This window comes from Genypterus blacodes, unplaced genomic scaffold, assembly GCF_046128005.1.
Source record: "Genypterus blacodes isolate CSIRO-AG114 ecotype Tasmania unplaced genomic scaffold, CSIRO-AGI_Gbla_v1 ptg000105l_1, whole genome shotgun sequence".
NCBI lineage: Eukaryota > Metazoa > Chordata > Actinopteri > Ophidiiformes > Ophidiidae > Genypterus > Genypterus blacodes.
This window is the reverse complement of record NW_027466909.1, coordinates 2,781,587-2,805,615: the sequence shown is the minus strand read 5'-3', so window position 1 is coordinate 2,805,615 and position 24,029 is coordinate 2,781,587. Positions and strand designations below refer to the sequence as shown.

The following is a 24,029-nucleotide window of genomic DNA, read 5'->3' as shown; positions in this document are numbered from 1 at the left end:
TCAATCAAACTCAAATCACTGGTTGACAAAATACCAAGTTTAATGCGGTATAGTATAGGGTTAAAATGGACTGAAAGGACGTCTTAACTATAAAGAAAGACCAGACTAATGCCGGAAGAGACAAAAAGACCAAATAAAGCAAAAAAAGTAAAGTAGAAAAGTGAATATTAAACTTTGAGGCATGACAAAACAGTAGAACTTTAGAAAAGAAGCATGACTAAGAAAATAAATATATATATTTTTTTATTGAAGCAAACATTTCATTTTACATGACAGTGCCTGTACAGTTATAAGACATTTTGGAGATCCTTTTTTATACAGAAAGAGCAGGAAAAAGAGAGAGAGAGATAGAGAGAGAGAGAGAAAAGAAAAGAAGGTTGTATAATTATTAGTATTGTAGACCCTGAGGTAAAATAGGCAATATTAAGTACAAATAGAAATAGAAATCAGCAGGAAGCCCTGGCCGCTGAAGGTTGTGAGAACATGACACAGTAGTGTGGATGCAGAGAATATAGATTATTATTATCATATAGAAATAAATAGAAATATAGCAAACCATAGGTTTTGCCGCTGTAACCTCCCCTGCAGGTTTGTCATCACTGGCACCGGGCCAAAATTAAATAAACTGCATTAAGTCCAAAAGGTGGCGCTGTTGCTGAGCTTTTCAATGTGTAATAAACTTGATTCTATTCATTTCCATTTGGTGTCCATAAGAAGACATTGGGATAGACAGAGACGGAAGGTGGCGTTGGTAAGGACACCGACTAACAGAATTGAGCTCTTTGCCTCATTTTGTCAGTGTGACCACATCCCCGACCAAACTTTGGGTGCTTTCCATAAAGGCATGACCTAACTGACCTATGACCTATATCCTTACCATGTAGCATTTGCGGCTTCATGTGAATAGCCTTATACAAATAGTATTCTTTTTTAAAATAAGAATATAACAAAATGGATGCAAACACCCCTCAAACATTGAGAGTTACAAACACAGCTGCTGAAGTGGAGTATGTTATACTGTCAAGGTCACCTGAGAATCCAACTTGGAGCTCCTCTGTTGTGGTCTGAGCGATGACGTCATTGTACTGTAGGACCAAGCAGAAGCAGCGGCTGACAGTAAACCGGGGCTCTTTGGGAAAGTGTGCGTCGGTCAGTAAGCGACATCATGTCCACGCCCAGCCAGGTCCAAAACCACAAGCATGAAAACAAGAAAGAGAACACATAGTCAAACCAGCGCGTGATCACACACACACATCCTGAAATCCTCAGAGCCCACATCATTAGCATATCAGTTAGTCTGTCAGATGTGCAAAGCAAACACAAACCACAACTAAGTAACAGGATTGGCAAATACTGTGTGTCGTTATTTGGGCTGGTATGTGTGTATGTATGTATTGTGACATCGTGAGGGGCTGTTCCCCTTGGATGTCCGTTTCAGGCCGTGCTCTGGTGTCCACACATACAAATGACAGAGGTTTTCGGCATAACAAGGTGCTTTAAATCGGCTTAACAAAAGGTGTCCTTGTTCACAAGGTAAGGTCTGTCCATAAACATCAAAGTATAACAAGTAAGCGTTTGTACCACCGTCGAGGACCGTCCCCAGCTCTGGCCTCGTTTCCTTTCGGCCAGCAGCGGGTCTTCTTGCCGAATCTCGGTCCTCTCTATGTCTCTCTCTGACTTCTGTCGTGGATCTCTCAATCAGCTGTTGCTGTCTACCTTTATGCTCCCGGTGATTATCTTCTGATGTGCCACTACTTGACTATATTGCTGCTGCAGGCCGATTACAACAGGCACAGAACGGATCACACTTATGCTGCATACAAGGAAATGAGTCTCTTACTCAGTGTATGTGATTGGCACTGACCACAAACACCAGTGTCTCAATTTGAACCGTGTATTCAAGTGATCAGAGGTTAGGCCATATGGACCATGCTGAGGCGTGTGTCTGTGTGTGTACCTGAAAGTTTTGTGAGTCAGGTGTGAAGCACTGAGTTGCCATGCTCCGATCCTCTACTTCTAAACTACCAGCACCAGTACGTGGGGAAGCAGTAGCTCTGTCCATAGGGGACTCAGCCTGGGAACCAGAGGGTAGCCGGTTTGAGTCCCCTGTCAATCAAAACAGCGTGGAGACTCCCTTGAGGTGCCCTTGAGCGAGGAACCAAACCCCAACCTGCTGGCCCCTGCCCCCTCTGATGCATGTGTGTGTAGGCGGTTGGGTGGTGTGTCTCCCTCTGCCAGAACAAAAATAGAATAGTGTAATGGCAATGCTGTACTCTCACTGTGTATTACTCTGTATTAGTGTGCTTATACAGTGTGTAACTTATGCTGGCCTTTGTTCATCTGGTTTTTGTGTCTGGTTTTGGCCTTAAGGTCATAAAGTAACAATTGCCCAGTAACAGGGTTCTTTTCACCTTATATGGACATATAGGTTGCGAGCCTAACTGATGAAGAATGAAACAATACAACTTTCTTCTTCATGTGGGAATCCAACAAATTCAGGCAACAAAAGTCAGTGAACACTAAAGCGTGTGTGTACACTAAAGCGTGTGTGAACACTACGCTGGAGAGAACGTCACTCCACCCTCAACCAACACACCTCTGTGTTGGTTGCTTTAGCTAGGTATATAAGGATAAGGAGGTCCAGCCTGTGTCTAATCATTGCTGGAGTCACTGCAGTCATTCATACATTCAAAACAAATCATACACTACTTGTCAGCACTTACACTGCATTAAAGAAAGTTAATCTCTTATTCAGATTGGCAGAAAACACTTCACTGAGCCGTGTCTTCAAGCGAACACAAGGCCACATGGACCATAATTAAAAGGCTTTCAGGGTGTGGGTGCGTGTTTGTGTGTGTGTGTAGGTGGTGAAAGTCTTTGGCCCATTTATATCACTTCTGTGTTTTCAACGTTCACACAGCACAGGAATGAGTCACAGCAAAACCTCCCAAAGAGTTCAGTTACAGGACATGACGCTGACCTAAGGGGGGGAGAAGGACTGCAAATAAGAATAAAACAATACATCTTTCTTCTTCATGTGTTGCAACAATCCTCTGCACGTCCAGGCGACTCATCCATCCAAGAGAGGTCATGCCCGCCTACATGGACATGACCCTCTGCAGTCTCTCGCATTTCTTTGTCGGAGAATCTACAGGCTGCACACAGGACACACACACACAGGGTGCCTTGTTTGGGCGTCCCAAAGTCGGGCAGAAGCAGGGGTGTGGATCTGTACTGAGAGACACAAACAGAGGGGCTCATTTATCTATCTAACCTTCTAGTCCAGGCAAAGTAACTCATTTTGGAGCCAAAAATAGAACTAATTGTAAAAGAATTTCTTTCAGCATAGATCCTTTCTATGAGGTGTCCAGAACAACATACTCAAAGTCCTAAGAAATCCTAGTTGAGGAAATATGTTTAATTCTCATCAATCCGAGATGTGTGCCAATAAGGCCAGGCAACAACACACCCCAATGGGGCTATTTTTTTCCTTTACTCCTATCAAAATGAAACTTAACACAATGAAAGAACCCATGAAAAGTAACATTTTTTGTATTGCAACTTTCTTTGAAAATAAATGTTAATATGCAAATGAGCTATACACTAATCCAATATGCCCAAAATACACCCAAATAGGCCTAATTTGTTCCTTTACTCCTACCACAATAAAACTTTACATAGTAAAAGTACACTTGAAAATTTACTTTTTTTGTATTACAAGTTTCTTTTGAAATTAATTTGAATATGCACATGAGCTCCACACTTACTGAATATGTCTTAATTTGCATAGGCAGAAACACCATTCGTATGTATGACAAATACATCGGCCCAGTCTTCATCCAATCATTGTACTGCCAATGGGTGAAAACTGACTCCTGTATTCTGATGCTTATGTGTGTCTGTTTTAGGAATACACCATCTGGACGAGCTTATTAATAAGTTAAGCACTCATTGTTTTACAGGTTAGAGCAAATTCACCATTTACAATGTGTGTGAATTTGTCAGGAATGACTCCAACCAAAATCTACTTATAGTCTTGACAGAAATCCCCTCATCACAGTTACTTTTATGTCTTCAACCCCTGATCAAACTCTAAAGTTCCATTTGTCAAATAGTCTACATTCCATCAGCTAAGTAGGTCAGACTGAGGAAGTGACCATGCAGTCTTTCTCTCGCCCGGCTTCATCTCCACCTTTGACTTTTGACCTACTCGTACACAAACATTTGAGATTCTATACCTCCAGTCATATACTGAATATAGAGCTGAAACCTTCTTATAAAATAAAATCAAAGAAGTCAGAAACAACAACTATGTCTCTCATCAGATCCCTAACAGGGTCAGAATCCCAGAATCCTTTACATTTTAACACTGCAGCATTTTAACACTGAAGTCTTAACACTGAGTGTTCTTGGCTCCTGCCCACAAAGCTTTAGCTCAGACAGTTGAGCTTTAATGAACTCCTCTCTGTCAGCTCATTTCTTATGTCGTTGCCATACACAATCACCTGGTAGGGTCTACTGGGGTGTGTGAGGGGATCTATTTGGGTCCCCCAAAGTGACTAAAACTGAGACAGCTAAACCAAGATAGGTCCTTCCTTTCACATGCTGACCTTGAAAAGTGTCACCCAAAACCCAAAGAATGTAGTTGATACAAAGCACTGCTGACGGACTCTTAACATGCACCAAGTGAAAGGAACACGTCACACCAATCCTTGATGTTATGTGTGAGATTTGTACTTGTGGCTAAAGTTTGTGGTTGTTGTGGGCTGTATTCACCTCTCTAAGTCACAACTGACTTAACAGCGGTGGTGAAGTTATCAGCACCTGCCCTCAGTGACATCTCAGAACACAGAAGATTGAGTTTGAGGGGGAAAACCACACAATCAATACTGCAGTGGAAACTCATCCTAACACCATCTACATTACTCAACAAGGCCTTGTGGTTCTACTGTTCATTTCAGAATTGCAACCCTTTCTCAATATCTTTCATTCACTAGATGATCACAATAACACAGTTTAAGAGGTCACAACTGCTGTACCAAGATGAAAGGACAACACAGACACAGCTGGCAGCAGTGGCTCAGTCCATAGGGACTCTGCAACCGCCTACCCAGCCAATGTTTGACTTTATTTTTCCTTTTTTCCTTCCACATCCTGCAACCTCTGAGGCCATGAAGCACACGACAAACAGAGAAAACAAAAAGAGCAGAAGCACATTTGTTGTATGTCTGTACTGGTGTTCTCATATTATATTTGTCTACTATACTTTGGCCTTACACGCTCCTTGCACTGGACTCCATAGCAACCATAGAAAAAACTGCAGTAAATATTAGCTCCACATTTAGAAAATGGAGTTATCACTACTTGTGAGTACAGCAATGTTTAGCAGCTGGTTGATTCTTGTAATAGTTCACTATTATACTTGTACTACACTATAATATCCTTACTTTCACTCTGTATTTAAGGACATATCAGGCAGAGTGGAGCAGCATTGCTAGAAGCACGAGTTCTCTCTGCAAACCTGCTCTTCCTTCTTCCACCCCTCCTCTCTCTCTAAGATGGCTGACGGCACATGTCAGTCTCTCTCTGGTCAGACCACAATACAACCATACACCTAGCTACTAAGAGGAGAAGGGGAATTCCAGAGATTCCCTCCGAGTAGAAGCAAATAGTTTAGCAGAGTTTTTCCTTTCTATTCTTCATATCCTTCTTGTCCCTCTCATTTTTGCTGTAAGTGACTGTGATCAAAGTGACAAGATGAAGTCATTTTGAAATGTTCACCATGACATATTTTATAACAACTGAGCAGTGTTTCCAACAGTCTTCCTCTATGGTTCCTCTCAGTAAGATACTGTCACAGATCACTGGGTGTGATGGGTGCAAAGGGACTCAAACCATATGAGTTATTTGTGGTTTGCTATAGGATGCTTTCTCTCTTTCAGTCTAGCTTCCATATTCTCAATTCATTAGGGCAGTGGAAGACATTTAGGTTAAGGTGTTTCCACTTAACAAAAAAAGGTTGAGGGTAGATAAAGAAATAGGTTCATGGTAGATAGATACAAGTGCAGCTTGAAATAGAGTAAGAAAGAAAGGGGAGAGAAAAAGAGCAAAGAGTCACTTCTGTCTCCCTTATTTAACAACACCACACAATGCTTCCTTCAGGCATTAACACGTTTACGCGTGACGCTCTATACACAATATGGCAGCAGTTTGTTTCTTAGTCTGTGAATCATTGCTGAGCACTGATCTGGCTTGATCTTAAGGACAACAGGCAGAAACAACAGCACAAACGGAAATGAAGTTGTTTTGTCATTAAGGTCACTCAGTGTGAAGTAGTTCTCAGCTTTAAGATCAAAGAGGCATATGCTGAGTTCCACAGGTACAACTCCTTCCAATAGGTCATAAAAGGACAGTCTCTCTTCACACCATCAACACAACACACATCATCTTGCTTGAGCACATCAGTAGCTTCAGCAAGCAGTTCTGGTGTTCTCAAGGCAAAAGCCCCACTTCGGAATATCTACACGGCTAGCCAAACAACATCTACAACAGCAAGTGAATGTGAAGCCAAGTTATCTGCAGATACGATAAAATAAATTAATTAATAAATTGGCAATTACCCAATATATACCACAGTCTTTCTGCTTCCTTTTTGAAGTACTGAGAGGATTGCAAACTTCCTAAACTTTTCTTTAATGTAATCACTATCTTGATTTCACACTGACTGAATGTCTCAAGCATGTCAGATACCTTGTCATGTTCCAACAGTTTACTCAGCAAATCTGGACAAAAGAGGGACAAAAGTATGTAGTATAATGTATAACATGAATGTAGTATGCAGTCTAACATTACACACACTGAACTGGTTCAATGCCTGAAAAGCGACGTCTTTTGCGCTCTGTGCCTTGAGGCCCCTCTGCAGAAAAAACTAATTGAGTGGATTCAAAGTATTAGTTGTATTTCAACAGCTAATGAAGCTACAATAGAAGCATCAAGCATGCAGTTATCTTTCAGATTGTTCTCCATGGTTTTCTTGTTGTTTGAGAAGACGCAAAACTTACATTTCCACATCTGCAATGCTGACACCTGTTTATTTATCTGGAGCATATACGGCCACGAAAAAGACAGTTCAGACTTCAATTTACCAATTTTCCATACAATTTTCCATTTTAACCCAACCAAACTCCCCCCTAACATTTATGTCAATGTGAAAGATAAATGATACTGATCTGCACTATAGTAAGATTATTTATGAATGTAAACAAGTGGCATCATATGGACACACAACACTTAACACATGTTTCAGTCTGGAGGGAAATGTCTGGCTCGTCTGCTAAATGTAGCGCATGATGCAGTTATATTGTTGTTACATTGTAAACCCAAAGACATTCACATTCTGTCTTCAGCATTCAGCATTTGTATTTGTAAACGCCCATCACTAAAACACCACCCACCTGGGGAGGGCCTTCCAGAATACAGCCTGGTTCAAGAGACACACACACACACACCCCCAAAACCGGGCCGGGAACAGAGCAGAGCACACAGCCAGCTGCGAGATGGCGGGACTCTGCCTCTCTTACCGTAAGCATCTACGTTACTTTACAAAATGAATACTTATGCGATCGCTTGTCGTTTGAAAAGCAAAGACAGATTGTGTGTTAATTTGCGTATTCGAATAACTTAAGTCGGAGGGCATTGCATGAGCCGTCACATTTTACAGCACATGGTCAAAACGGGAATAATGAACCGGGATTTTTACGAAGGTGATCGACGTTTAAAGTAGCATGCCGCGCTGTTTGGCTTTTGATTAACGTTATTTTGTCTCCACGGTAGAAAAACTTCCATCGCATTCAACGGCGTTTAAAACGTTAGCTTCCTGCTGCTAAAGCCAAGACTTCAACGTCAACCAGTGTCGAAGAAAGTGTATTACATTCGCCATTCAGTTGGTCTTTGATTTGCCTCGGCGATAAAATAAGACGATGCTTTATTCATCCAACAACGGGGAAATTCCCATGTTACAGCAGCAAAGTGCTTAGCGCAAAGCAATCACGGGCTCTTTTGCGTAAAAATCCTTTCAATCACTAAAATGAATTGTTTGTCTTTTTTTTGATATTTGTTTTTATTGAAGCAAACATTTTACATGACATTGTGCATATACATACATTCTGTGTAAGTCTAAGTTCAACCGGAAGTAGACGCGTTCATGCGCATGCGCCGATTTAGTGACGTCAGTTCGACGTTATTCTGACGTTGGCCTTGTGGAAATCGAAATAAAAATGTCAACCTAAATTTAACCTGTAGCCTTGTTGGCCTGCTGGCGTTAGTTAAAGCGACAATTTGAGCCCGGAGTACGCCGGATCTGCGTATCAAAGTATGTAAGTTCTCTTACTTCTGGTGAGCCGAATCAGCGGGAACAACAGTGCGGTTTCAGAATACATTGCACGGAACACAAATTCGTACCGAAACATAAACCCTAATTTAGTAGTACTTGTAAAAGTAGTAGGGATGATACTGATACTTCCACCGAGTCCTGATTCTTACCTTTCTAAAATCGCAGTTGCCCTCTGAATTTCATATCCGCCATGTTCAACGGTGCCGTGACTGTGTGTGTGTGCCACCGCCCCGCACCCCTAGTGGACAGATGAGTCTGAGTTTAAACTCATTTCCTCTCAGGCTCAAATAGTTCTGTCATATCAATATCAGATGAGAGATCCGATATTATTATTGTGACAGATATATTGGCACATGTCCTATCCGGCGACCCTCCGATTCCAAAGCGGAAGCCCTACCGACTGAGCTACTGCCTCCCCCAGTAGATACATAAAAATACATTTAATAGCATTTAACAGGGGTCATGAATTAAAAGTAGCCAGGGTCCGAATGCAAAGAAACACAACCAGTGAAGGTCCGAGAACATTTTTTTATCATTATTATCAGTTGTTTTCGAACACGGCATTTACAAAAACAGAAAAAATGCAGGTGTTAAATGAATCAGTGTCTTTACTGTTTTAAATGGGGAAAAAAATCATATATTTGGAACCTTAAGCACAAAAAACACTTTATAAATTAAAATCTAGAAAGTGCTTGTTGCATTGGAGATAAACCAAAATGATCTTGTCGAATATTAATTGACCTTAATTGAGTGATTTTCTGCGAGCGAATGGCTGATTCAAGGGGGTATGTTTGGGAGAATGTGTTGTGCTTAGTTTCATAGTGCCGCTTGATATTACCGCTTTTCACGAGAGCGACCGTCTCGGAACAAATAAGACACACAGGTTTTGTGCTGCCATCTGGTAATACAAACAAGTAAGCGTCGGTCCATTCTTCTTTAAAAGCCCTGTTTTCTGGATCAACTTTTCTCTTTTTGGAGCACGCCATTTCACCTGCTCTCTCCGCTACTCCTGCAGCGATCTGTCGTCCGCTCTCCCTCTCTCCGCTGACTCGCTGCTGATGGCTAAAAATAGCAGCACAGTAGCAGCAGCCCATGGACGCACACGCACAGCTCATTGGTTGACTTGCATCACGTGCTTCCCCCGGCCAGACGCTTTGAAAGGATGCTCCCCGCGGCTGTATCAATAACACGATAAGCGGCGTACGTGAAGTTATGTGCGGTCGGAAAATGTGCATTAAATCATTTATTTACCAAGGTCCGCTAATTCATGACCTCTATATGGCATATATATGGCAGAGGATGTATAATGCCATATAAGATGTATAATGTGCACACTTTTGTATATACTTACAAATGAAGATACATTTTACCCACAGTTCTGTATCGTTCCATGTGAACTGGTCAAACTTTAATCGTTATCTCTAGTCAGAGCACTTTAGTAACTATGTGATAGGAGGGTCCTTGACAGAAATGATTGACATTCTGTGTTTACATAATAAAGTAATATTATTTGCGGTGATGTGATTGTCTCTTTACCAGTTGTGATTCTCGTGGTATCCAGCAACGCCTGCAAAGTCACGGATGTTGGTGGCAACACTCAATACACTGTTCCAGAGTCAAATGCATCTAGCTGCAGCTATTCGTGGTTGGACAGCGACGTAAGTCAGACAATTGCAGTTGCATGTGGAATTGGACTGTAATGATAATGTATTATCTGTGTATTGCGAGAATTGAGTTTTACTGTTACAAGATTTGTCCTCATCTTATCTCTCATTTCACTCCCTTTCATTTGTTGACTTTAGAGACGTAAACTGGCAGATGAAGCAGAAGTTTTCCGTTCACCTGTGTTGGCCAAAACCGAGACAACCTTGTTAACCTCCAAACGCCTGAATAATGTCGCCTATGAGCGAATTTGCATGCCTGAGGTATTGCACATTTCACATGTGAAGAAGCTACAACTGACAAAAATGAGCCTCTTTCAGTATGAAAAGACAAGATATTAGTTTTAACAGTATGGGGCTAATTAATATAACATAGAACTTCACTCCTGTCAAAGCATTAAGTGAATTCAGGCTTCAGAAAGCGTTTGTCCTGGGTGAATCTGATCTTACCCTCCAAATGTTGTGTAATATATTAGATGAAACCTTTAGTCTGCCTGGAATCAGCTGGTAATATTCTCCTGCATTCTTTCCTCCTCTGCTCAGGGAATCCCATTCAAGACTACCTGCCCAAGTAAATATGTTTTTTGTGTAACTGACATTATTTTCTGTGTGATTTCTTTTGTCATTTCCTACATTTTATTGTATATTATAAAATTGTGTTTTGATTTTGTTTCTTTGCACTTGCTGTTTGCTCAGATTTGTCTTATTTTCCAGTTCCCTTTGCTGAAGAGGCTGAACATGTGATCCGCAGCACAGGTCAGTTAATCTCATCAATCATTCAAGCTCATGACTTTGACCATTTTGTGTTAGATATTTATCTTGTGTTAAGTGTTTGCACAGTGCCTTCACTTTGCCCCTCCTCTCCTGAATAAGCACACGGACAATTCAACTTTTTATATGTGTAACATCAGCACAACTTGGCGGTGTGTGTTTATTCAGATTGTGCGTCTACAATGCAAAGCAATTCATAAACTGGAGTTCTTACCATGTTGTGTGTTGTGACGTTTTGATTTCCTGGTTACGTCACCACGCAAGGGCAAAAGGATTTGGCACAACTTCCTACGTCCTTCTGTAGTTTTAGTTGCCGTTAGTGTGTTTGGAATAACCGATTGTTCCCAGGCTTCAAAAGTCAGGTTCCTGTTACACAATATTCTTTTTTTAATGGGTTTAAGGCAACTTAATATGATCTTATGTAGGACATATGTAGAGCTATTAGTTCAACTAGAGACCTAAAACAAAAATGTCTGTTTGTAGCATTGAGTGTAAAGGTTCTTCAAATTTTGAAGGTTGGTTTATGTTATTTTAATGAAATCTTTTGAAATAGAATGTTGCTGGGACCACATTGTCGACCACCTAGATCTGAATTTTAATTTGAAGAGTTTGTTTTTGATGGAGGATACAAGCACCACTTTTCTGTCCCTGTTTTTTGCCGCTGGAGTTAGATAGCAGATTGTGCCTTAACTGTCAAATTGTCCCGACAGATTCTGGCCAACAACACATCATCATTGCTGTCGCTGTCACCGCCATCTTTGTCCTTGTCGTCGTCTTCATATTTGTTCTGTGGCTCTACAGAGCTCAGATTCGCAGGTATAGGTTGCTCACATCGCAGTGTATAAAATCATATGCATGGTCTTCATGGCATCTTGGATAATGTTCTGTTGCATCTACAGGAAGGTGTCTAAGTGGATCAGGCCAACCAGGGGAGAGCAGCAGATTACTTTGACAGGGGTTGGGGACTGCTGTCTCCCTCGGGGGGAGAAGGAGGAGGAGGAGAAAGCCATGGTGCCACAGTGATCAGTGATCAGCCGTATCCAATGTTGTAGTCCTAAAAACTTGGAGAGGCATCAGCTGTGGGTTCCTTCGTCCAAATTCCAACTCAGTCGCTAGTTTTTATCAATTTAAACTCATTGTAAATCGTTTGCAGGCTCTTATCTCTTAACCCATGTGAGTATCTGCCGTTAATCAAACTTGTAATTGGAAACCTTCCAAGGGAACCCATAGTGAAGTGACTGTCCAGGTGGCCTACATCATCCCTATCATCCCATTGACCCTCCAATCTAAAGTCAGTGGGGTGATTTTTAGTCCTTTAATGATCATGGGAGTTTTGCTTGCCTTTTATATATATTTCGCTCTTTCTCCTTAGAACTTAAGTACTGTATATCCATGAATTCAATCAGTGTCAATCATGCAAATATACAGCTTTTCTTATGGCATATCTCTAGTTGAGATAGGACACGTGCTCAGGTTAAAGGGAAGGGGTTGAAACCTCGAACTAAATGTTCAAGGTTCCACAGCACAATGTGGGTAATGATGTCCATATCTCTACAGTGGATTTATACTGTACATTTACCTTTGTTCAGCAGATATTAAGCAAAGTAGAGTATAGGTAGCATGTGCTGTATTTAAAAAGAAAAGCTCAAATACTATGAAGTTAAAAGGTGCAACATTTGCAATACTCTAAGCATTCTTAACACAGCCAATTGTTATTTATCATGTATTGGTGCATAGATGAGAACCCAAATTGTAAAAAGAGGAGTCATTTTGGCTGTGGAAGCTGAGACTCTCTGCTGCGCCAGCGTGTGCACACTGAGTGGCCAGACCCTAGTGAGCAACATGTGCCTAAACTGTGGAGGCTCACAGACAGAGACATATCTATAAGTAATTGTTTTCCTTAGTGGAAAGGAAAATAATTTGTAATATATGTTATTAGTCTAATATATGTATTGAAGTATAATATTGTATTATAATAATATATATATATTATTTCATATAAAATGATGAGCAGTGATAAAGTTCAGTGCTGTGGTCAAGGATTTCCATGTCCCCACCTATGATCTCTCAGGGATAGGATTGTTTCACTGCCATTTAACACCAAAATGCTGTACTTGTCAATATGAATGCACAGTTGTAACTTAAAGCCGCACTTTACTGCTGATCATGTGAAAGCAGATCCACTAACATGTTATTATTGAGAGCTTTACTATTTATAGCATATCCTATTTTAATATATATATATATATATATATGAATATGTAAAGATGTCTATCCTCTGGTGCCTTACTTTTCATATCTCTATCTGTGCCTTATGGATTGAAAACATGCCATGTGTTTTGAAATGAAAGGTGTGGCATGAGGGCCTTTTCTTCCTCCATTTTATAGATAAGTGTTACTATAGGTCAAGGAACAAGTGGGGTGAGAATCATGTGAGAGGAAATGACTCATTAAACACCTGGGGGGAGGGGGGGGGATGCATTTTTGTTAGTGTAGGAAATAAATAAATAAATAAAATAAAAGCACCTGTCTGTTATGCTAAATTATGATTACTTAATGTGTTTACTAATCATTACTTTACTAATAAAGTGATCACAAATGCTTAAACTCCTACAAAGCACGTGTGTGATGTCTTTATTTTTCAATCAAGGAGCCTAAACACTCACACACAGTAGAGTAGTGGAGACAAAAAACAATCTCCTGACTTTCTGGGCTGATGTTTTTAAACCAATGAGTGATCAGCTCATTGTTATTAGTAAAAGTGTGTGTGGAAGTTCCCCCAGGACAGAGGTGATGCAACATTGCCAGGTCTGCCTTTATGTTGGCAGAGGCCTAGACTGCCATGGGACTTCCCATGAGGCACCTCTCTATCTGTGCATACCATACAAATCATTAATGCTTTTCAACAACTAAAATACAACTTCTTCTCTGTAGATTTCTGTGTAGAAGTCTGTCCTGTAGAGACTCTAGACCCTGTCCCGCTAGAAACCCATGCATTCTATTCAGATTAATATCATTAATCATATTTAGATTTGGCACTATGGAAATAAAGTTGAACTGAATTTAATTGAATTGTTGCCTCAAAGGCCAAACTGAACAAACGGCTATTTCATATAAGTCAACATAAAGTGGTTGCAGAATTGTTTTGTTTGCTTCTTCTGGCTGAATGCCATCAGTTAAATTGCTGTACAGTTAGTCACCAGCTCACCAGCATTTCATTATGAGAAAACACATGGGGTTTGCTTGTTGCCAAGTCAGCGCTGGTGCAGCCTTAGCAACCAAGGGGGGACAGGCTGCAAGTAATGTGAGCCTGAAGGGAGGGGCAGCAGAAGACAGACGAATCAAGTACTTTCATGACATCATTGTCATCATGAGAGCCCATGTCTTTTGTCCCAGAAGTCACATGTCCACTTACTGTGCTTGTGTGTGTGTGTGTGTGTGTGCGTGTGTGTGTGTACACGGAGATCATTGGGTGTGATTATTGCCTGGCTACAAGCATGAGTCGGTGGCTACATGTCTTGTGTTTGGTGGAGGTGAGCACAGCAGTGTGAACCCTCTACATTCTGTGAACATTGATCCTGTAAGGACTTTGAAGAACCAGGTTAAGCAGTTTCCCTCTTATGTCTGGAAATCAAGTTTAGATCAACTCAAACTTCTTTTCTAACAGACTGCACATAATCAAACCATGAGCTAAACGTTTTCTCCAGACTTTTGTCAAAGTCCCTTTGTAGTTAACACTACCAACAAACTAACCAGGCTTCAGGGCAGACAGCGGTAAGAGCTCAGATAGATTGACCTCACCTCACCTCACCTCACCTCACCTCACCTCTCCTCTCCTCTTCTCTTCTCTTCTCTCCTCCCTTCTCCTCTCCTCACTTCTTCTCTCCTCTACTTTCTCTCCTCTCTTCTCTTCTCTTCTCTTCTCTTCTCTTCTCTTCTCTTCTCTTCTCTTCTCCTCTCCTCTCCCCTTATCTTGGAAACCAATGGAATCAAGCTAGACTTGGGCACCGCCATTCTGTAGGAAGTTTATAGAGCAGCTAACATTAAACACATACTGAACTTGTTCAATGCCTGCCTCTTAAAAAGCGACGAAAAAACTAATTGAGTGGATTCAAAGTATTAGTTGTATTTCAACAGCTAATGAAGCTACAATAACCTAGAAGCATCAAGCATGCAATTGTTATCTTCCAAATTGTTCTCCATGGTTTTCTTGTTGTTTGAGAAGAATCAAAACTTACATTTCCACATCTGCAATGCTGACACCTGTTTATTTATCTGGAGCATATACGGCCAGGAAAAAGACTTCAATTTACCAATTTTTCCATAAAACCCTTTAAATCTGTCCTCCTGTTAAACCAAACTCCCCCCTAACCATTTATGTAAATGTGAAAGATAAATGATACTGATCTGCACTATAGTAGGATTATTTATGAATGTATACAATTGGCATCATATGGACACACAACACTTAACACATGTTTCAGTCTGGAGGGAAATGTCTGGCTCGTCTGCTAAATGTAGCGCATGGTGCAGTTATATTGTTGTTACATTGTAAACCCAAAGACATTCACATTCTGTCTTCAGCATACACCAGGGGTGCCCACACTTCTTCAGCTTGGGATCTACTTTTAAAAAGACCAAGTGTAAGCGATCTAACTCTCCAACGGGGGGGGGGGGGGGGGGGGGGGCAAAATACTCAAACCTAGATCCCACAACCAGGTGGCCCTCCTTCCTTCCTGCTCCCCAAAAGAGGAACAAAATGAAGCTACAGAAACAAATTTGTTGTATGTCTGTTCTGATGATCTCATATTAAACTTTTAAAATTATTCCATAAGGTTGGAATGATTGTTTATTCCAACCTTACGGGCGACCGTGTCTTTGTCTACTACAGGTGCATCTCAATACATAAGAATATCATGGAAAAGTTTATTTATTCCAGTAATTCAATTCAAAAAGTGAAACTCTCATATATTACAGATAAATTGCCCAGAAAGTGAAATATTTCAAGCCTCTATTTGTTTTAATTTTGATGTTTCTGGCTTACAGCTCATAAAAACCCCAAATTCAGTCTCTCAGAAAATTAGAATATTGTGTAAACGTAAAATATTGTAGACTCACAGTGTCACACTCATCCATCCATCCATTATCTATCTCTGCATGTCTTAATACGGTGGAATGAAGCTGCAGTACCCAGACAGAACTCACACAGACACGGGGTTAGGAACATGCAAACACCACACAGAAAGGCCCTGGTCTCGCACCCACAACCTTGTTGCTGTGAGGCACAAGTGCTGACTGGTGTCACACTCTAATCTGCTAATGAACTCAAAATCACCTGCAAAGGTTTCCTGAGCCTTTAAATTGTCTCTCGGTCTGGTTCAGTCGGCTTCACAATCATAGGGAAGACTACAGTATTCTCATTTATTGAGATGCACCTGTATAGTTTGGCCTTAGAAGCTCCTTGCACTGGACTCCATAGCAGCGCCTTAGAAAAAACTGCAGTAACTATTAGTTCCACATTTAGAAATCACTACTACTGAGTACAGCAATGATTAGCAGCTGTTTGATTCTTGTAATAGTTCACTATTATACTTGTACTACACTATAATAGCCTTAATTTCACTCTGTATGGATTTAAGGACATCCCCAGACAGAATTAGAATATGGTCGGCAATGTTTCCTCACACTTTTTTTTTTTGGATCCAGAGATGCAAGTGATGTGAACAGGAAACTTTTAATCGTCTCTATCAATCAAACTCATATCACAAATCACTGGTTGACAAAATACCAAGTTTAATGCGAAGTATAGGGTTAAAATGGACTGAAAGGACTTTAACTATAAAGAAAGACCAGACTAATGCAGGTAGAACCACAAAGACAAGACAAAGCAGTAAGAGTAAAGTAGAAAATAGAATATTAAACTTTGAGGCATGACAAAACTTTTAAAGAGTGTCAGAAAGAAGCATGAATAAGAAAATAAATATAGATTTATTTTTTTTGGTATATTTTTTATTGAGGCAAACATTTCATTTTACATGACAGTGCCTGTACAGTTATAAGACATTTTGGAGATCCTTTTTTATACAGAAAGAGCGGGAAAAAGAGAGAGAGAGATAGAGAGAGAGAGAGAAAAGAAAAGAAGGTTGTATTATTATTAGTATTGTAGACCCTGAGGTAAAATAGGCAATATTAAGTACAAAATAGAAATAGAAATCAGCAGGAAGCCCTGGCCGCTGAAGGTTGTGAGAACATGACACAGTAGTGTGGATGCAGAGAATATAGATTATTATTATCATATAGAAATAAATAGAAATATAGCAAACCATAGGTCCCCCTCCCCCCCATAGTAACTTTACCATGATGATATTATTGGCTCATTATACTGTGGTGTTTGTCATTTTGCTGTAACCTCCCCTGCAGGTTTGTCATCACTGGCACCGGGCCAAAATTAAATAAACATTAGCTGCATTACGTCCAAAAGGTGGCGCTGTTGCTGAGCTTTTCAATGTGTAATAAACTTGATTCTATTCATTTCCTTTTGGTGTCCATAAGAAGACATTGGGATAGACAGAGACGGAAAGTGGCGTTGGTAAGGACACCGACTAACAGAATTGAGCTCTTTGCCTCATTTTGACAGTGTGACCACATCCCCGACCAAACTTTGGGTGCTTTCCATAAAGGCATGACCTAACTTACCTATGACCTATATCCTTACCATGTAGCATTTGCGGCTTCATGTGAATAGCCTTATACAAATAGTATTCCTTTTTAAAATAAGAATATAACAAAATGGATGCAAACACCCCTCAAACATTGAGAGTTACAAACACAGCTGCTAAAGTGGAGCATGTTATACTGTCAAGGTCACCTGAGAATCCAACTTGGAGCTCCTCTGTTGTGGTCTGAGCGATGACGTCATTGTACTGTAGGACCAAGCAGAAGCAGCGGCTGACAGTAAACCGGGGCTCTTTGGGAAAGTGTGCGTCGGTCAGTAAGCGACATCATGTCCACGCCCAGCCAGGTCCAAAACCACAAGCATGAAAACAAGAAAGAGAACACATAGTCAAACCAGCGCGTGATCACACACACACATCCTGACATCCTCAGAGCCCACATCATTAGCATATCAGTTAGTCTGTCAGATGTGCAAAGCAAACACAAACCACAACTAAGTAACAGGATTGGCAAATACTGTGTGTCGTTATTTGGGCCGGTATGTGTGTATGTATGTATTGTGACATCGTGAGGGGCTGTTCCCCTTGGATGTCCGTTTCAGGCCGTGCTCTGGTGTCCACACATACAAATGACAGAGGTTTTCGGCATAACAAGGTGCTTTAAATCAGCTTAACAAAAGGTGTCCTTGTTCACAAGGTAAGGTCTGTCCATAAACATCAAAGTATAACAAGTAAGCTTTGTACCACCGTCGAGGACCGTCCCCAGCTCTGGCCTCGTTTCCTTTCGGCCAGCAGCGGGTCTTCTTGCCGAATCTCGGTCCTCTCTATGTCTCTCTCTGACTTCTGTCGTGGATCTCTCAATCAGCTGTTGCTGTCTACCTTTATGCTCCCGGTGATTATCTTCTGATGTGCCACTACTTGACTATATTGCTGCTGCAGGCCGATTACAACAGGCACAGAACGGATCACACTTATGCTGCATACACGGAAATGAGTCTCTTAATCAGTGTATGTGATTGGCACTGACCACAAACACCAGTGTCTCAATTTGAACCGTGTATTCAAGTGAACAGAGGTGAGGTCGTATGGACCATGCTGAGGCGTGTGTCTGTGTGTGTACCTGAAAGTTTTGTGAGTCAGGTGTGAAGCACTGAGTTGCCATGCTCCGATCCTCTACTTCTAAACTACCAGCACCAGTACGTGGGGAAGCAGTAGCTCTGTCCATAGGGGACTCAGCCTGGGAACCAGAGGGTAGCCGGTTTGAGTCCCCTGTCAATCAAAACAGCGTGGAGACTCCCTTGAGGTGCCCTTGAGCGAGGAACCAAACCCCAACCTGCTGGCCCCTGCCCCCTCTGATGCATGTGTGTGTAGGCGGCTGGGTGGTGTGTCTCCCTCTGCCAGAACAAAAACAGAATAGTGTAATGGCAATGCTGTACTCTCACTGTGTATTACTCTGTATTAGTGTGCTTATACAGTGTGTAACTTATGCTGGCCTTTGTTCATCTGGTTTTTGTGTCTGGTTTTGGCCTTAAGGTCATTAAGTCACAATTTGCCCAGTAACAGGGTTCTTTTCACCTTATATGGACATATAGGTTGCGAGCCTAACTGATGAAGAATGAAACAATACAACTTTCTTCTTCATGTGGGAATCCAACAAATTCAGTCACAAAAGTCAGTGAACACTAAAGCGTGTGTGTACACTAAAGCGTGTGTGTACACTAAAGCGTGTGTGAACACTACGCTGGAGAGAACGTCACTCCACCCTCAACCAACACACCTCTGTGTTGGTTGCTTTAGCTAGGTATATAAGGATAAGGAGGTCCAGCCTGTGTCTAATCATTGCTGGAGTCACTGCAGTCATTCATACATTCAAAAAAAATCATACACTACTTGTCAGCACTTACACTGCATTAAAGAAAGTTAATCTCTTATTCAGATTGGCAGAAAACACTTCACTGAGCCCTGTCTTCAAGCGAACACAAGGCCACATGGACCATAATTAAAAGGCTTTCAGGGTGTGGGTGCGTGTTTGTGTGTGTGTGTAGGTGGTGAAAGTCTTTGGCCCATTTATATCACTTCTGTGTTTTCAACGTTACTTTTCCACAAGCTTATATGCACGGGTCTAAAATCTGAAGAAGAAGAAAGCATAACCTCCACTTTATTGATGATTTCCACTCGTTCACACAGCACAGGAATGAGTCACAGCAAAACCTCCCAAAGAGTTCAGTTACAGGACATGACGCTGACCTAAGGGGGGGAGAAGGACTGCAAATAAGAATAAAACAAAACATCTTTCTTCTTCATGTGGGAATCTATCAGGTTGAAAAGCTTCAGTATCTGACTTTTGTACAGGTGTTAGAGGTGTGTTGCAACAATCCTCTGCACGTCCAGGCGACTCATCCATCCAAGAGAGGTCATGCCCGCCTACATGGACATGACCCTCTGCAGTCTCTCGCATTTCTTTGTGTCGGAGAATCTACAGGCTGCACACAGGACACACACACAGGGTGCCTTGTTTGGGCGTCCCAAAGTCGGGCAGAAGCAGGGGTGTGGATCTGAACTGAGAGACACAAACAGAGGGGCTCATTTATCTATCTAACCTTCTAGTCCAGGCAAAGTAACTCATTTTGGAGCCAAAAATAGAACTAATTGTAAAAGAATTTCTTTCAGCATAGATCCTTTCTATGAGGTGTCCAGACCAACATACTCAAAGTCCTAAGAAATCCTAGTTGAGGAAATATGTTTAATTCTCATCAATCCGAGATGTGTGCCAATAAGGCCAGGCAACAACACACCCCAATGGGGCTATTTTTTTCCTTTACTCCTATCAAAATGAAACTTAACACAATGAAAGAACCCATGAAAAGTAACATTTTTTGTATTACAACTTTCTTTGAAAATAAATGTTAATATGCAAATGAGCTATACACTAATCCAATATGCCCAAAATACACCCAAGTAGGCCTAATTTGTTCCTTTACTCCTACCACAATAAAACTTTACATAGTAAAAGTACACTTGAAAATTTACTTTTTTTGTATTACAAGTTTCTTTTGAAATTAATTTGAATATGCACATGAGCTCCACACTTACTGAATATGTCCTAATTTGCATAGGCAGAAACACCATTTGTATGTATGACAAATACATCGGCCCAGTCTTCATCCAATCATTGTACTGCCAATGGGTGAAAACTGACTCCTGCATTCTGATGCTTATGTGTGTCTGTTTTAGGAATACACCATCTGGACGAGCTTATCAATAAGTTAAGCACTCATTGTTTTACAGGTTAGAGCAAATTCACCATTTACAATGTGTGTGAATTTGTCAGGAATGACTCCAACCAAAATCTACTTATAGTCTAAATCACCTCATCACAGTTACTTTTATGTATTCAACCCCTGATCAAACTCTAAAGTTCCATTTGTCAAATAGTCTACATTCCATCAGCTAAGTAGGTCAGACTGAGGAAGTGACCATGCAGTCTTTCTCTCGCCCGGCTTCATCTCCACCTTTGACCTTTTTTACTTGTACACAAACATTTGAGATTCCATACCTCCAGTCATATACTGACTATAGAGCTGAAACCTTCTTATAAAATAAAATCAAAGAAGTCAGAAACAACAACTATGTCTCTCATCAGATCCCTAACAGGGTCAGAATCCCAGAATCCTTTACATTTTAACACTGAAGTCTTAACACTGAGTGTTCTTGGCTCCTGCCCACAAAGCTGTAGCTCAGACAGTTGAGCTTTAATGAACTCCTCTCTGTCAGCTCATACCTTATGTCGTTGCCATACACAATCACATGGTAGGGTCTACTGGGGTGTGTGAGGGGATCTATTTGGGTCCCCCAAAGTGACTAAAACTGAGACAGCTAAACCAAGATAGGTCCTTCCTTTCACATGCTGACCTTGAAAAGTGTCACCCAAAACCCAAAGAATGTAGTTGATACAAAGCACTGCTGACGGACTCTTAACATGCACCAAGTGAAAGGAACACGTTACACCAATCCTTGATGTTATGTGTGAGATTTGTACTTGTGGCTAAAGTTTGTGGTTGTTGTGGGCTGTATTCACCTCTCTAAGTCACTACTGACTTAACAGCGATGGTGAAGTTATCAGCACCTGCCCTCAGTGACATCACAGAACACAGAAGATTGAGTTTGAGGGGGAAAACCACACAATCAATACTGCAGTGGAAACTCGTCCTAACACCATCCACATCACTCAACAAGGCCTTGTGGTTCTACTGTTCATTTCAGAATTGCAACCCTTTCTCAATATCTTTCATTCACTAGATGATCACAATAACACAGTTTAAGAGGTCACAACTGCTGTACCAAGATGAAAGGACAACACAGACACAGCGGGCAGCAGTGGCTCAGTCCATAGGGACTCTGCAACCGCCAATGTTTGACTTTATTTTTCCTTTTTTCCTTCCACATCCTGCAACCTCTGAGGCCATGAAGCACACGACAAACAGAGAAAACAAAAAGAGCAGAAGCACATTTGTTTATGTCTGTACTGGTGTTCTCATATTATATTTGTCTACTATACTTTGGCCTTACACGCTCCTTGCACTGGACTCCATAGCAACCATAGAAAAAACTGCAGTAAATATTAGCTCCACGTTTAGAAAATGGAGTTATCACTACTTGTGAGTACAGCAATGTTTAGCAGCTGGTTGATTCTTGTAATAGTTCACTATTATACTTGTACTACACTATAATATCCTTACTTTCACTCTGTATTTAAGGACATCTCAGGCAGAGTGGAGCAGCATTGCTAGAAGCACCAGTTCTCTCTGCAAACCTGCTCTTCCTTCTTCCACCCCTCCTCTCTCTCTAAGATGGCTGACGGCACATGTCAGTCTCTCTCTGGTCAAACCACAATACAACCATACACCTAGCTACTAAGGGAGAAGGGGAAATCTAGAGAATCTCTCCGAGTAGAAGCAAATAGTTTAGCAGAGTTTTTCCTTTCTATTCTTCATATCCTTCATGTCCCTCTCATTTGTTTGTTTGCTATTACCCAATATATACCACAGTCTTTCTGCTTCCTTTTTGAAGAACTGAAAGGATTGCAAACTTCCTAAACTTTTCTTTAATGTACTCACTATCTTGATTACACACTGACTGAATGTCTCAAGCATGTCAGATATCTTGTCATGTTCCAACAGTTTACTCAGCAAATCTAAAAGAGGGACAGAGACAAAAGTATGTAGTATAATGTATAACATGAATGTAGTATGCAGTCTAACATTACACACATACTGAACTGGTTCAATGCCTGAAAAGCTGCGTCTTTTGCGCTCTGTGCCTTGAGGCCTCTCTGCAGAAAAAACTAATTGAGTGGATTTAAAGTATTAGTTGTATTTCAACAGCTAATGAAGCTACAATAGAAGCATCAAGCATGCAGTTGTTATCTTTCAAATTGTTCTCCATGGTTTTCTTGTTGTTTGAGAAGACGCAAAACTTACATTTCCACATCTGCAATGCTGACACCTGTTTATTTATCATATACGGCCACGAAAAAGACAATTCAGACTTCAATTTACCAATTTTCCATACAATTTTCCATTAACCCAACCAAACTCCCCCCTAACCATTTATGTAAATGTGAAAGATAAATGATACTGATCTGCACTATAGTAAGATTATTTATGAATGTAAACAAGTGGCATCATATGGACACACAACACTTAACACATGTTTCAGTCTGGAGGAAAATGTCTGGCTCGTCTGCTAAATGTAGCGCATGATGCAGTTATATTGTTGTTACATTGTAAACCCAAAGACATTCACATTCTGTCTTCAGCATTCACCGTCCTGACATTTAGGAACATTGGCAAAATACTCAAACCTAGATCCCACAACCAGGTGGCCCTCCTTCCTTCCTGCTCCTCAAAAGAGGAACAGAATGAAGCTAAATCCCGCAACCTCTGAGGCCAGGAACGGCGAAACGACTGAAAGAAAACAAAAAGACAGAAACAAATTTGTTGTATGTCTGTTCTGATGATCTCATATTAAACATATTAAATTATTCCATATGGTTGGAATGATTGTTTATTCCAACCTTACGGGCGACCGTGTCTTTGTCTACTACAGGTGCATCTCAAAAAATAAGAATATCATGGAAAAGTTCATTTATTTCAGTAATTCAATTCAAAAAGTGAAACTCTCATATATTATAGATTCATTACACAGAAAGTGAAATATTTAGAATATCGTGTTAAAGTAAAATATTGTAGACTCACAGTGTCACACTCATCCATCCATCCATTATCTATCTCTGCATGTCTTAATACGGTGGAATGAAGCTGCAGTACCCAGACAGAACTCACACAGACACGGGGTTAGGAACATGCAAACACCACACAGAAAGGCCCTGGTCTCGCACCCACAACCTTGTTGCTGTGAGGAACAAGTGCTGACTGGTGTCACACTCTAATCTGCTAATGAACTCAAAATCACCTGCAAAGGTTTCCTGAGCCTTTAAATTGTCTCTCGGTCTGGTTCAGTCGGCTTCAC

The 24,029-nt window shown here is 40.9% G+C and overlaps 2 long non-coding RNA genes across 2 annotated transcripts; both read right to left on the bottom strand.

Annotated features, from left to right (window-relative positions):
- Positions 1-331: 331 nt before the first annotated feature.
- Positions 332-9,933, bottom strand: LOC143008600 (uncharacterized). Its single transcript, XR_012964614.1, has 2 exons — positions 8,542-9,933; positions 332-2,231 (listed from the first exon to the last, which is right to left on the bottom strand). It is a non-coding gene; the product is annotated as an uncharacterized LOC143008600 (long non-coding RNA).
- A 6,995-nt stretch (positions 9,934-16,928) lies between these two features.
- On the bottom strand, positions 16,929-23,605 carry LOC143008599 (uncharacterized). Its single transcript, XR_012964613.1, has 2 exons — positions 22,612-23,605; positions 16,929-17,789 (listed from the first exon to the last, which is right to left on the bottom strand). It is a non-coding gene; the product is annotated as an uncharacterized LOC143008599 (long non-coding RNA).
- Between the last annotated feature and the right edge of the window lie 424 nt (positions 23,606-24,029).